General features: G+C 40.2%; 1 non-coding gene across 1 annotated transcript; it reads left to right on the plus strand.

Annotated features, from left to right (window-relative positions):
• Positions 1-1359: 1359 nt before the first annotated feature.
• Positions 1360-1466, plus strand: LOC125369398. Its single transcript, XR_007214954.1, has one exon. It is a non-coding gene; the product is annotated as a small nucleolar RNA R71 (small nucleolar RNA).
• The last annotated feature ends 14752 nt before the right edge of the window (positions 1467-16218 follow it).

Below are 16218 nucleotides of genomic sequence, written 5' to 3' on the forward strand. Positions count from 1 at the left end.
CCACAATTCCCTAAGAAGCTTAATGTAATTGGTCACTAATTGTATGCACATCCTAGTGGATTTTGCCTCCCCCAACCTAGCTTATTGAACAAACTAGTGGGCATGACGTTTATGCTAGCCCCCAAATCGGCCTAATGCATCATCAACATATAAATTACCTAAAGTGCAAGGAATAGTGAAACTCCCCGGATCGTGACGTTTCTCCGCAACTTGCTCAAACACTACCGAGCACTCCTCATTGTCGAACATAGGCGACCTCCTCCAACTTCCTTTTCCGCTAAGTATGTCCTTTAAGAACTTAGCATACTTTGGCATCCGCTCCAATACATCAATAAAAGGCAAGTTAATATGCAGTTGTCTAAAAATATCTAAAACTTATCGAATCGCTTCTTTCGCCTCGCTTGTTTATCTCTAGCGGGATAAGGAATCTTAGGTTGATATTCCCTAACCGGAATTGATTTCACCTTTGTCCCTCGGGTTCCCTAACCTTACCGCTTGCCTTAACTGCACATCAATAGTGGCGTCATCAAAACAAAGGCTTAGAAGGAGCCGAAACTAACTTACACCGAACGCAAAGTGATGGCATTCACGTGCTCCCTCAAGTTAGACTCGGTGGTGCTCGGAGTGCTCCTTGCCGCCTCTCGGACAACATCTTAGAGATTTGGCCAATTTGGGTCTCCAAGTTCGAATCGAGGCCTCACGGTTCCTAAGTGCACTATCGGTTTACTGAACCTCATCTCCGACGTCACAAACTTCATCATAAGCTCCTCTAAATTTGACTTCTTTTCCGGTAGAGGAGGAGCTTGTGCAGTCCAAATTGAATGTTGCTACCGATGAAGTCTCCGAAAACTAGGTGGACCCTCGAGCGTTATTGTTCCTCCAATCAAGTTGGGATGATTGCGCCACCCGGGGTTGTATGTATTCTTTGTAAGGATCGCTCACGCTGGGGCATTCCCATATAATTAACTGTTCAACATCGCACGACATAGCGAATTAGATGGAAAAGTAGTAGAGGATGAAGCAAACATACCTCCATGCAGACAACAGACCGTAATGCGGCCACCACAAAACTCGCACCAACGTCACGCGTGAACCCAAGATCCTGAGTTGGTCGATCTTCTTGGCTAGAAGCTCCACTTGAGCTCGCCAAGGCTGTAGAGTCCACTTGGTTGACCACTCCTTGTCTTCCTGGGCTCTCCTAGAGGATTGCCATTGATAGTTGTTCATGGCCATTTCCTCTATCAAGTTCGAGCTTGCTCGCCGCCCATCGTTTAGCGCCCCACCGCCGCAAAGCATCCACCATCTCGCCTCGCTGCGAGGTTCAACCCGTCAGAAGGTCCGAACTGCATCCACACCGGCAATCCGTGATGTGGGCAGCATCTCAAAAGATCTTTAAATCTCTCCCATGCATCGTACATGCTTTCATCATCAAACCGCACAAAAGAAGATATGTCATTTCTAAGTTTAGCGGTTTAGTGGAGGAAAATACTTATATAAAAATTTTTGGCCAACGCCTTCCAGGGTAGTGATCGTCATTGTGGAAGAGATTGCAACCATCTCTTTGCTCTGTCCCTCAAGGAAAATGGAAACAATCTCGAATGGCATCATCGGTTGTTCCATTTATTTTGAATGTGTCACAAATCTCCAAAAAGTTGGAGATATGTGCATTGGGATCCTCGCTGGGCAATCCTCCAAACTGCACGCTTTGTTGGATCATCTGGATAACATTGGCCTTTATCTCAAAATTGTTGGCCGCTACAGCAGGTCTGACTATACTAGTTTTCGTCCCATCCAAAGATGGTCGAGCAAACTCGACATCGTTCTCCCGATCCTCATCGGCGTGGGGGTTATGGTTTTCCATCGTGTCTAGTCTATCCATAGGTACCTCAACCTCAATCTCCTCCTCTTCTAATTGCAACCTCTTCCTTAAGAGTCTGAGGGATCATTCTGGATCAGATAGAGGCTCTATAAGATTCGAGTTTGAGCTCCTGATCATAAACTACCTGAAACCGAAAGTCCACACAACCACCGATCAACAAAAATAATATAATAATAAATAATAATAAAATTAAAGAATAAATGAATAAAACAAATAATGACTAAATTAACACAAAACAATTCACTCTAGTTCACACAACACCAAGCGCCAAAACTTGATGGGCTCTTTATGCAACCTACACCTAAGGCAAGTGAACCTACCGATGCAGCCTAGCACTAGTGAGTATCAAGGTCGATCCCCGGAGATCGGGTGAACCTAGAGTTACTACCGCTTGCTATGTTATCTAGTCTAAAATAGGGTGTGAAAGTTCTAACATACCGGTAATGGTTATGAGTGTAATTAAGTAAATGAAGGACAACAATGGACAATTAAAAGACAATTGTAAAGAGAGAAATAAATCCAAAAGGGAGCCTAAGTGATGGAATTCTAAAGATGAATTTTATGGATTGCCGATCTTGCTTACCCGTGCCTAAATCCTGAATTGAATCTCTGCCTCTCTCGAGCTTACATCAATTCCTAAACCCCGCACTAACCTAATGGAATCTCTTCCTATCAGATTACTACAAATTAGCATTAAGTATGATTTAAGACTATTAAGAGTTGTTAGTTCTTAATTCGGCGAGTAAATCAACCTCATCTCTAAGTGTTAACTACCAGTCCTTACTATTCAAAATCCAGTTATAACAAGCATTTCTCAATGTCAAGAAACAACCTAATAAACAATTAATCTAACGTCTCAAATTAACTGCATCAAACTTTTATTACTGAATAGTAAGAAGATTGCAAGAATGACAATTATAAAAAACTAACAATTAAGCATAATCCATCAACAAAGGTGAACCCTAATGGATTCAAAAGATCTAGCTGCTCATGTTCATAGTCAAAGCAATTAAAGAACAAAATAAGGAAAAACAAATTAAAGGTATGTACACCCTTCTCTTTCAAGCTGAATGAGAAACACTAAATTTGCAAATTCAAAATCTCAAACCCTAGTTGCCTCTTGAATGCTTCCAAAGTTTGTCTTGATCTTCAATTCGATGTTGGAATAAGTGGAATCCCCCCTTCAATTGATGAAAATTGATCTCTCCGGCCTACAATTGAGGTATAGGAAATATTTGATTAAGTGTGTGTCTTGGAATTGAGTCCAAAAATCGTCCCCTTCAATTAGAATTCAAAATCGCCTATATAGTTGATTCAAGACGGCCGAGTCCAGTCAGGCCGAATCAGGAGTCCACAGGCCGAGCCACCACAGGCCGTGCCTGGCGGCCGATCCACCACAGCCGCGGCCGGAGGTCATGGTGGCTACGTATATGCAATAAATGGCACAATTGGGGATAGCCTCGATAATTCAGCACGGCCGAGTCCGTGCCGTGCTCAACCCTCGGGGTGCTTGTTCTCGCCCAATTTGATGGATTTTGCTCCATAATCACACGTATTTCCCTCGATTGCTGATGGTGTCCTTCGAAAATGACCTGAAATGAAAAGGGAAACAAAAGACAGGTGATTCTAGCATAAAACGGGATAATCATGCATAAAAATGTGAACAATCGAGCATGAAAACATGTGTAGTATGATGCTTATCAACGACTAAAGAGCGAAGTACAATCAAGGTCCTTAAATCTAATCTGGACACTTGATTCCCAAATAAGCCGACGCCCAGAGAGCAACACTTGACTAGGGACCTTCCTCCGGCAGTCAAACTTCCACAGCCTAGAGAGTTATACTCGACTAGGGCAAAACTAAAAAATAACTGTTACTACATGTCTCTGATTATTACCGATGCGCACACAGTCTTAATGCAACTGATCAGGTGGCATGTTCCACTGTCACCTTATCCTCATATCACAATCATAACATGTATAATAATTATAAACAGTATGATTATAGGCAACACAATTTATTTACTAACATATTATGAATTAAAATTTAGTAGTCTTGCGTGAAGCAAACGTGCAAATTATGTGTAAAAATAATAATAATATTAAAATAACATTAAATATGATATTAATAATAACGAAATAAGTTTACTAATAGTAAGGCTAAAAATATTCGTGATAATTATCAATTAATGAAAAATTACTCATAAAAATGATAATAATAATAATTATTTATTAATTTTCATTGTATTTAATTTAGACATGACAAAGACACAATTGACTATATGACTTTAACTCACAGTTCTACCGCACTCTGCAGTCTGCTCCTACTCCTCCGATGAAATTGGTTGGATGGATAAATTATCTATTCACAAAAGTACTCAGTTAATAAGATATTCTTAATTTTTCCTAGGCCTAGACTCCTAGATCAGACTGCCTAAGGAAATTCAGACTCGAAAATTCTACCAAAAATTCGGTAGAACCTCCTCTAAAATATGGACGTTTACCCCCCGTATAACTGGTCTAGAACCTGTTAGAAACACTTCAAATATTCTGCGATTAATTAACCCGAGTCGGGCTGCCAAAACTATATTATTTTTTCCGACTCCGTAACACACCACAGATCATAATAATCATACAGACGGTCTAACATAATATCTATTCAACAACCAACCCACAAATAATTTTATGGTATTCAAACTAATTCAATACAATCACATCTACCACAAAACAACATATTAATTAATCACACCAGTTAATTACAGCATTTATATTTAAATCACAATTAATTAAATCCAATTAAATTAATTTATCCAAAATTGATATTTAATAGCAACAATATTTTTCAAAATTGTAAAATAATATTTAAGGTGTAGATAAAATTATATTGAGCCGAAAATCTAAAATTCTGCGCTTTTGGGAAACACCCGGGTCCAAAAGCCAGTACTACCAACAGTGTCGGAATTCAAATCCAGAAGCACCTACGCAAAGCTTGAGCTGTGGGGAGTCCGAAAATGCAAGAGTTTTGGCCGGAAACTAGTCGTAAGACACCAGATTGAGGCCAGAAAGTCTCAGCTCCGGTGAGGATGCACACAGTTGGCGGCGAGGAAATCACGGTTGGGAAGCTCAGCTCGAGGGTTCTTGCTGGCGAGGAGCTCGATTCCGACGTCGGATGAGCGATTGGTGGACGGCAGGAGCTAGTTCGGCAGCGGGGAAACTTTTCTCCTTCAGCCGACGTTGGTAGAAGGGGAAAGGAGAAAGGGAATGTGGCGCGGCGGCGAGGAGGGAAGGAAGAGAAGTCAAATGCCAGGGTCGGAGATGGCGTATATGAGGGGAAGAGAGCAACAGGGAGGAAGAAAGGAAAGGAGGAGGGGAGAGGAAGGAAAGAAAAAGGGAGGAAAAATTTCCCTCTCTTTTTTTTTAATAATTTTTATTTATTTTTTATTATTATTACTTTTGTTTTTGGGTATTACATTCTACCCCCCTTAGGAAAATTCGTCCTCGAATTTTAAAGAAGAACATGGCTTACCTCAGGATTGGAACAAATGAGCATAAAGCCTCATCATTTCCTGCTCGGTCTCCCAAGTACACTCCTCTGGCGAATGGTTCTGCCACAACACCTTAACCATCGACATAACTTTAGAGCGCAATTGGCGAATTTGAGTATCCACAATCGTAACCGGCTGCTCTTTGTAAGTCAAATCTTCACTTACTTCCACATATTGAGACTACAACACATGCGAATGGTCCGAAATTACTTCCTTAACATTGATATATGAAATACTGGATGCAGAAGCGAGAAATTTGGCGGCAAGTCCAGCTTGTATGCCACCTCTCCAATCCTGCCTATAATCTCAAAGGGTCCCACATATCGAGGGGCCAATTTGCCTTTCTTGCCAAACTGCATCACACCATGCATAGGGGACACCTTTAAGAACACATACTCCCTAACACTGAACTCCACATGCTTCCTCTTTGGGTTCGCATAGCTTTTCTATCTACTGAAAGCTGTCTTCAGTCGCTCGCAGATAATAGGAATCTTTTCTGAAGTTATCTGAACTAACTCTAGTCCTGCTAACTTCCGTTCGCTAACCTCTTCCCAACACACAGGAGATCTGCACTTCCGGCCATACAATGCCTCATAAGGGGCCATCTCAATGCTTGCATGGTAGTTGATGTTATATGCAAATTCAATCAAAAGTAGGTACCAATCCCACTGACCAACGAAATCTATCACGCACATTCGAAGCATATCGTCTAAGGTCTGAATTGTCCTCTCCGACTGTCCGTTAGCCTAGGGGTGAAAAGTTGTACTAAAGTCCAATATGGTACCAAGCTCTTCTTGTAGCTTTCTCCAAAACCTCGAAGTGAATTGCAATCCTCTATCAGACACTATGAAAATAGGAACGTCGTGAAGACTAACAATTCTCTCTAGATGCACTCGTGCATACTTAGCAATAGAATAAGTAGTCTTCATCGGAAGGAAATGCGCTGATTTAGTCAATCGATCCATAATTACCCAAATAGAATCATAACCAACCGAAGTCTTCGGTAAACCCGAAACAAAATCCATAGTAATAATCCTTTTCCATTTCCACTCTGGTATGGGAAGCGGTTGCAATAACCCTAATGGCTACTGATGCTCTAATTTGACCCGCTGACACATTAGACATTTGGAGACAAACTCTGCCACATCCCTTTTCATTCCATTCCACTAATAATTTCCTTTCAAATCATGATATATCTTGGTGGAGCCCGGATGCACGCTGTAGATTATACAGTGAGCCTCTTCTAAAATCTCCTTTCTAAGATTATCTACATCGGGAAAACACAACCTAGTGCCTATCCTGAGAGTACCATCATCATCTATAACAAAATCATTAGCTCGACCCTGCTGCACTTCTTCCAAGATTTTCCATAACTGTGGGTCCTGATTCTGAGCAAACCCGATTCTGTCAACGAGTACAGATCTAATCATGAAATGTCCTAACAATGCTCCCGATTCCAATACCTCCATCTGTAACTCTTCGTCGTACAACTCTCTAGTCAGGGGTCTCTTCTCTGCACTGACATGAGCAAGACTGCCTATTAACTTCCTGCTCAAGGCATCTGCTATGATATTAGCTTTACCTAGATGGTAGAGAATATTACAATAATAATCTTTCAGAAGTTCCAACCATCTCCTCTGTCTCAGATTCAATTCCTTCTGCTAAAAGATATACTTCAAACTTTTATGGTCTGTATATATCTTGCACGTCTCACCATAGTGCCTCCAAATCTTTAAAGCAAAGACTACTACTGCTATCTCCAAGTCGTGAGTAGGGTAATTTTGTTCATGCCTCTTAAATTGCCTGAATGCATAATCCACTACCTTACCATTCTGCATCAGGACGTAACCCAAACCCACTCTGGAAGCTTCACAATACACCGTGAATCCACCAGTCTTACAGGGTAAGGTAACACCGGAGCTGAAGTCAAACAGTCTTTTAGCTTCTAGAAACTTCTTTACACGCCTCCGTCCACTAGAACCTGACATTCTTCTCAGTCAACTTAGTCAAAGGTGCTCCTATCCTTGAAAAGTCCTCCACGAATCGACGGTAGTAGCCTGCCAATCCTAGAAAGCTACGCACCTCAGTCACTGTGGTCGATCCTGGTAGCTCTTCTGGAAATACATTGGGAAACTCACAGACCACCTGAACATCTTCAATGCTACCTTTTTCTGTTGAGGTATCCCTGACACCCACGGTGAAGCATCCGCCTAGCTGTAATAGCTGACACGAGATTCAATGGAGTAGATACCTACTCGACTTTAAAATGAAACACTAAGTACCCCAGGATTCGAAAAGTTACTTGCTTTTCCCAGTAGTCCAACATGGCATAGTGCATAGCCAACCAACCCATTCCTAAAATTACATCGAAATCCATTACTACCAACAGAATAAGATTAGCAACTAAATCTCGACCCTCAACTGACACTGGACATAATGGAAATACAACATTGGTCTCTAAGGCGTCAATTAACGGCATAGTGACCAACATCGGAACCTGAAGCCTAACTAGTTGGATATCCAATCTTAATGAAAAACTAGGTGATACAAAGGAATGGGCAGCCCTAAAGTCTAACAAAACTCTAGCTTCATAATAGTAGATAGGAATAACACCTGACACCATAGCATTAGAGGCTCGCGCATCCTAATGAGTAAGGGTGAACACTCTCACATGCCCACGACCTGACTGCTGAGAGCTTGAACCCTGACTCTGAACTCTGCTCCCAGATCGGCCTCCCATAGTCTTACCTCCAAAACCACGGCCCTACTGGCCGAAAAACTGAGATCTACCCTAAGAATATCCCGAAGCTCAAGGAAAAGATGGTCAGGTCGCACTAGCAGAGGAGCCTTGAGGAAAAGCTGGTTAACTGAAGTAGCGAGAACATGCTCGAGCCATATGATCCATCTCGCCACACCTGAAATAGGCTCCGCTAGAAGCTAGGCACGATCCCTGATGTGACCTGCCACACATCTAACAAGTGCTAGCTCCAAAACTAGAGCTGCTGTAGCCAGAACTCTGCCCACTACCACTGAAGCCGTGCCTTGGCTTGAATCCTCTACTACCCTTCCAGTTATGTCTACCCTTCTTGTGAGTATGGTAGCCTCTTTGCCTGACCTGCTGGTCGGAACCTTCAGAGTAGCCTCCACTATCGTAATACGGCACAACTGGTTGTACACTGGACTGACCCTCAATCTTGGTCTTTTTTTTCCTGCCATCATCAGTCCCCTGGCTAAATCCTTACAGGGTCATCTCCATCTGCCTGGCCATGTCAGCCACTTCTAAGAAGTTGCTCCTCCTAGAGTGAACTAAGGAGACAAACTCTAGACCAAGTCTTGATATATACTTGTTGTTCTTCTACTCATCGGTCCCTACAGCATAGGGCGTATACCTACTAAGCTGCACAAACTGCCTAGTGTAATCTGCCACTCATAGGTCTCCCTTAACCAATCTTTCAAATCTCTCTTTGTACTCCTGCCTCACGCTAAAAGGGATGTAAGTACTCCTCAAAGCTATCCCTTAACTGCCTCCATGATAACCCATCAAAAAAGGGGCGGATATAGTCTCTGAACCATTGAGATGCTATCCCCTTCAATGAAAAACCGGCCATCTCGATGGTCCTCTTGTCAGAACAATGCAAATATAATGCCCTTTTCTCAACCTCATCCAGGAAGTCCAAAGGATCCCTAGATGTCCCATCAAACTCCATAGGTCTCAATTTAGTATACTCCAACATAGGAACCTTGTCCGGATTCTTGATACCAGACCCACTACTACGGCTCCCTAAACCTTGGGCAGCCTGTTGCTGCTGAAAAGCCAACAACTGCTCTAAAGCCCTCTGCATCTCTGTCATACCGGCTACGAACGCTTCCATTGGGACTCCACCAGCACCATGTGGCTCTTGAACCTTGCCTTGATCTGGTTGGGCTACCGCTCGAGGCCTACATCGCCTCTTGGTATCATGGGCTGGGGCTGGTGGAGCCGACTGAGTGGAAACCTCATCTTGGCCCTTCACACCGCCGCACCGCCGAGTCCTCAAAGATATCAAATAAAAATAAACAGTAAGATATAAAACCCAACCGACTCTCTAATGTGTAGCGCAGATATAAGAATCAATGAAACACGTAAGAACGGACTCAATTCCTAACTCCGCAGTAGTTAAGGAAGCTAACCTAAGTCGAAGGAAATCTAAACCTAGGCTCTAATACCAACTTTGTCACGACCCGATTTATGGGCCCGTGACTGGCACTAGGGAATGGGTAGGCTTAAGGCCACCAAGACCCGTAGTAAGCCTTACTAATCGAAATTTCAAATATACATATAAAAATGTAATATTAAACCAATCTGACATGTCATGCACAAGTCTCTAACTGGATAATAATAACACTCCACAATTTGTTACAGACCAGATCAAACATAAAATATCAGGTATACTACTGCAGATAGTCTAGAATTTAAAATAATCAAAATATGAAAGTATAAAATTATTTACAATAGGCCCGATGGAGAAGGAAGTCGGGCCGTCAAGCACAAGACAGCAGAAAACCCTAACTATCACCTAAAAAATTAAATTTGAGACTGTCAGCCTCGAGAGTGAGTTAAAATCATATAATCCTAAAACAATTACAGTCTTCCCAATATAACAATTATTAAATTAGGATATCATGTCATATTATACTAAAATGCGTGTCATATGCCATTATTCAGGAAGAAAATACAATTTAAAAACTTATGGAACGAATTTCTCAGCAGAACCCTAATCCCAATACTAGTAGCCTTTCGGCTCTCTTATTCTAATAGGTCTGGCACTCAGAGAGCAAAGCTCAATCAGGGTCCTTAAATCCAGCCTGGACACTTGATTCCCAAATAAGCTGGCACCCAGAAAGCAATGCTCGACTAGAGACCTTCCTCAGGCAGTCAAACTTCCACAGCTCAGAGAGTTATACTCGACTAGGGCAAAACCCAAAAATCACTGTTACTACCTGTCTATCATTATTACCGGTGTGCACACGGTCTTGATCCAACTCTTCAGGTGGCATGTTCCATTGTTGTCTCATCCCAATATCACAATCATAACATGTATAATAATTGTAAACTGTATGATTTTAGGCAATACAAATTATTTACTAACATATTAAGAATTAAAATTTAGTAGTCTTGCATGAAGCAAATGTGCAAATTATGTGTAAAAATAATAATATTATTAAAATAACATTAAATATGATATTAATAATAATGAAATAAATTTACTAATAATAAGGCTAAAAATATTCGTGATAATTATCAATTAATGAAATTACTCATAATAATAATAATAATAATTATTATTATTATTATTATTTATCAATTCGCATTACATTTAATTTAGACATGACAAAGGCACAATTGACTATATGACTTTAACTCACAGTTCTGCCGCGCTCTACAGTCTACTCCTACGCCTCGGGTGGAGCTGGCTGGATGGACGGATTATCTATTCACAAAAATGCTCAGCTAATAAGATATTCTTAATTTTTCCTAGGCCTAGAATCCTAGATCAGACTGCCTAAGGAAATCTAACGGGCCTAGAACCTGTTAGAAACACTTCAAATATTCTGCGATTAATTAATCAGAGTCGGGCTGCCAAAACTATATTATTTTTCCCGATTCTGCAACACACCATAGATCACAATAGTCATACAGACGGTCCAATATAATATCTATTTCAATAACCAACCCACACATAATTTTCTAGTATTCAAACTAATTCAACACAATCACATCTACCACAAAACAATACATTAATTAATCACATCTGTTAATTTCAGCATTGATATTTAAATCATAATTAATTAAATCTAATTAAATTAAATTATCAAAAAATGATATTTAAAAGCAACAATAGTTTCTAAAATTATAAAATAATTTTTAAGGTCTAAATAAAATTATACCGAGCCAAAAATCTAAAATTCCACGCGTTCGAGAAACAACAAGGTCCGAAAGCCGGTACTACCGAGGGTGTCAGAATTCAAATCCAGAAGCGCCTACGCAAAGCTTGAGTTGCGGGGAGTCTGAAAATGCAAGAGTTTTAGCCGGAAGACACTGGATCGAGGCCGAAAAGTCTCAACTCCGGTGAGGAGGCACACAACTGCCGACGGGGAAATCACGGCTGGGAAGCTCGGCTCAGAGGTTTCTAGTAATAGGGAGCTTGATTCCGGCATCAGACGAGCGATTGGTGGATGGCATGAGCTAGTTCGATGACGGAGGAAACTTTTCTCCTTTGGTCGATGTCGGGAGCGGGGGAAAAGAGAAGGGAAAGGTGGCGCGACAGCAAGGAGGGAAGGAAGAGAAGCTGGGCGGTGGCGTTGTGGCCAGAAATGGCAGAAGGAGGTGAGGGGAAGAGAGCAGTGGGGAGGAAGAAGGGAAAGGAAAAAGGGGAGAGGAAGGAAAGAAAAAGGGAGGAAAATTTTTCCTTTTTCTTTTTTAATAATATTTATTTATTTATTTATATTTTATTATTATTATTATTATTATTTTATTGTTTTTTTTTTTGGGTAGCGTAATGTAAATAAAGATAACTGAATAAGAGACATACTAAGCAAGTAAGCGAAGTTGCATAGAGTCCACCCAACTCGGCACCCCTAGTCCAAACCCTAATATAGTTGTACCAACCCAATGTGTCCCAATCTAGCCAGGAGATAGTGTTCAACTCCACCAATAAGGGAAGAATCTTTAGGTGGACACACTACTCCATATCACCTAGGATGGTTCTCACCAGCAAGTAGGCGATGAAGGAACGAGCAAACTGATGCATCTTTGCATCACTCAGAGGCTGCTTGGTGGTGTCTACCCTCCAGATCCAATGGGCTCGTAATGAAGTCAGAACCACCTTTATTTGGCTCTTGTTTGTCAACATGAACCCAAGCAGCTCAGCTAGCCCATTAGTGCTTTGACAAAATCGATAATCGAAAAACGAAAGGTCACCATCGCAATAGAGTCCAATAAGGGTGGTATAGTCTAGCAGGGTCACTGTCATCTCCCCAAAAAGCAGCTGAAAGGTATGTGTCGTGTCTGACCACCATTCTATCAATGCAATCATCATTGTTGTGTCGTTCTGAACACGCAGTGAGTGAAGAGTAGACGCCAACTAGGCAAAGCCAGCATCAGTAACTCAAGCCCTAACCCTCGTAAGTAGCTTGTCCCACCACGTACGTATCTAGGACAAGTTACCCGCCAGGCCATGGCGGCCAATGAATGGCTGCATAGGCAAAATACTAAAGTAAGCCTACTACTTCGTCTTTTCATTATAGTCACTTTATTTAATTCCCTAATTTATTCTATCAGTCTCATTTCATTTAATTTTTGTCATTTACTTATTTTCTAACATGCATATATGCAAAATAAATAAATAAAATAAAAAAGTAAAAAAATAATAATACATAATAAAAATAATAAATAATAATAATAATAGTAAAGAAAGTCAGAATTACCAACCTTAGTGTGTTGCAAAAAGCCTGGTGGGTCGCTAGCTGCGCAACTAGAGGAGTGTTGTACTCCTCCCCGATACCGAATGATCCACGCAATTGACTGTCACTAGTCATTGGTGACGTCACACAAGAACTCTAAGAACATGAGCTCTCTAGTTAGCCATCTCAGTCTGGTAAATAGTCCAAAGGTATGAATTTTGGTGGAGTTACGGTCCGGTAAGCCACAAAACCCCTATTAAGCGCTTCTCTCACTCACACACTCATAAAATATGCTACAAAATAAAAAAAAGGAGCCAAGTGATGTCATCTAGCATCACTTGGCCTATTTATAAACCAATATTTGGTTTAAGCCCATGCAAGCTTAAGCTTAGCCCGCGTGGGGTAAGCCTGAATAAAGGCACACTTAGGGTTATTTCAACCCAAAATCAAAGAATTAAGGCAAATTTGCCCTCATATTTCATATATATGGACGATTCAATACCAGCACATGAAAAATTGATTGTTCCCACTAACCATAGCCTAGGACACCAGTCTTAAGGCCTTTTTTTGCAGATAATTGCTTTGTAATTCACAATGTTCATTCTCCAAGAAAAGGGGCAAAGTCGACCATGCTATAGACGAAATCATTATACGGAAATAAAAACCCTAAAATAGTGAAATGGCGTCTCCCAAATCATACATGAATATCGAGGTGGTGCCTCATATTCCGAGGGCGAGATGGTGTCTTACCTACAAAAGTTTGAATATCAAAGCAGCAAAGCGGTGCTTCCTACCTCAACAACTAGCAAGATGGTGTCTCTTATGACCTTAACAAAATAGTGAGATAGTGTCTCTTGTAATATTAGCAAAGAATGAAGTGGTGCCTCCTATCTTGAGGGCAAGATTGTGTCTTCCCTATAGGGGCTCATTTATTAGCAGTGAAGTGATGCTTCCTATCTTAATAAGGGTAGTGAGATAGTATCACCTACAACTTCAATAAAATCGGCAAGATGGTGTCTCTCGAAGAGTATTTAAGCAATAAGGTAGTGCTTCCTGCTTCACAAATCCGATAAAGTGGTAAGATGATGTCTCCTACAACAAAATCGAATTCTTTAATGGCATACATAGGGGAAGTGACACTCCATCTCCTATCCCGAGGGGTAAGACGGTATCTTCCTCGAACAAACAGAACTCTACAAAAAGCCAACCAATTAGGTGACCTCTAATCATTTTGCTTTGATTCAAACTCATTCTTTCAAAAATTGATTTTGCATGCAAAACCAATTTTCAAAAGAACTCATTTTCCGAAGTAGCGGGCAAACTATTATTATCAAACATTTGTTCCTCCGTTACATAAGCCCAATGACGAGACTAGGATAAGTCTGGTGGAGTAAGTTTTGAGGTAGTGGAGGAAAAGGGTTCCGGGAGATATCAAAAAATTCTAGGAAGCTCTAGAATGGACTGATGAAAACTTAAAATCAAAACCTGAAATTCTGTAAACCCTAAAACATAACTCCGTAACCTTGTAAACCCTAAATCGGGGCTCAAAAACCTTAAAAAGCCATCCTAAGACCATTGTGGGCTAGGGCCTAGACCACATGGACTAAGCCAAGTCCAAATAGACTTAGCTAAGTCAACATAGGATAAGTCCTAAGCTAACCCCACGTAGAGTGAGGCTAAGCGCATGTGTGCTAGGGATCATCCCACATTAATTAAAGGTGCAAGAATAGTCTACATAGGGATCCAAACTTATGAGGTACATTCCCCTCCTAGGGATGATCTTTTCCTCTTTCTAGAACCTAAAAATTAATCGTTTACCCTTAAAAAAGCCTAACCAATCAAAGCTAGACAAAAAACCCTAAAATTCCTCATATATATTCATAGTTTTTTATTCTTACAACCTTAACCACACTTCATATACTTTGTACAATACAAAAACCCTAAACAACTACCTTGCTCCAATAACCTCTCATCTCCCTAAACAAACCAAAAACCCTAAAAACCTACCTTGATTCTTTCCCATATAACCACATCTCCTAAACCTTCATTATCTATTGTCATTACCTGAAAACATCCATTTAAACACCCAATGCTCTAAGCACCATTTCAAGTCCATCCTTTTAAGCTATTCTAGCAACTTAAAACCCATTATTTTAGCCTTCAAGTCACCTCCTTTATAGCCTAAACACTCAAATCCAACCTTTTTCTTCCCCTCTTTCATTCAACACAAAACACACTCAACCCTTTTGCTATTCACGGTTCTCTTATTTTGTAGGTCCATTTTGTCCATTTCGTAGACCATTAAAGGTTCATTTGGTGTCCACAAGCTTGGAAAACCTCTCTCACTCTCAAAGTTAACACTTTTACCTTATTCGTCAAAAGGTATTACCCCGAGGGCAAAAAACTCTAGAGCAAACCTATTTTGCTACATATTCATCTTTATTTTATCATATTTCACATTTGCATTGCATTAGAAATTTTGTATTATGGAAAAAAATCATAAAATTCAAAAGCTTGAAGCTTCTGACATGAGGTAAGCCTTATCTCATGTGGGCTGAGGCTTACCCTACACAGGGTAAGCTCACGTAAAATTTAAGCTTTCATGTTTATGTTGTTTTTATAGAATTAAGGCTCTAAATGTGTTTATATGTCGTAGATGGTTGTTTTTATGCATGATTAACCTTTGTCCAATAGCTTTAAGGTAGATTTAATATTATTTGATATGTTTAGGTTGTTTTTAGGATTAATGCATGCTTTTATGCTTAAATGTGTTTAACTAAACTTTAAATTCATGATTAGTGAAATGTTGGGGTAAAATGAGCTTAGTTTTTTTCTGTCCCATTTATGCATATTAAGGTTTTAGGCTACATGCCTAAAGTTGGTACTTTTCAAGGCTAAAGTGACTAATTTAGCATGTTTTAAGGTTTAAGGGTAATTAGCATGTTAAATATGTTAATGATGTGATTAGAAGTATGATAGGGGTTATTTTGCTTTTATAATAAGTTAGGTTTAGGTTTCACATGATTATCTTCTTTTATCATGTATTGAGCGACTCACATGATTAGTGTGCTTAATTATATTTTTATTACTTTAATTAGTCTTTATGAATGATAAACTTACTTAATCCCTTCATAATATAGGTTTGATTGCTTATGCTTGATCTAATCCTCTAATGAGGACCACCCTTAGCCTAGGTTTAATTTGGATTTAGAAATTGTTTATGTCCTTACATGTCTAGGTGTTGAAATTATGTAGGACGATAGTTCCCCCAATATATCCATTAATCCATTTTTATCCCTATTAACTCCTCTTTTCCCATTCTTTATGTCAATTTCGTTAATCATTTTGATAT

This window comes from Ricinus communis, chromosome 2 (genome assembly GCF_019578655.1).
Source record: "Ricinus communis isolate WT05 ecotype wild-type chromosome 2, ASM1957865v1, whole genome shotgun sequence".
Lineage (NCBI taxonomy): Eukaryota > Viridiplantae > Streptophyta > Magnoliopsida > Malpighiales > Euphorbiaceae > Ricinus > Ricinus communis.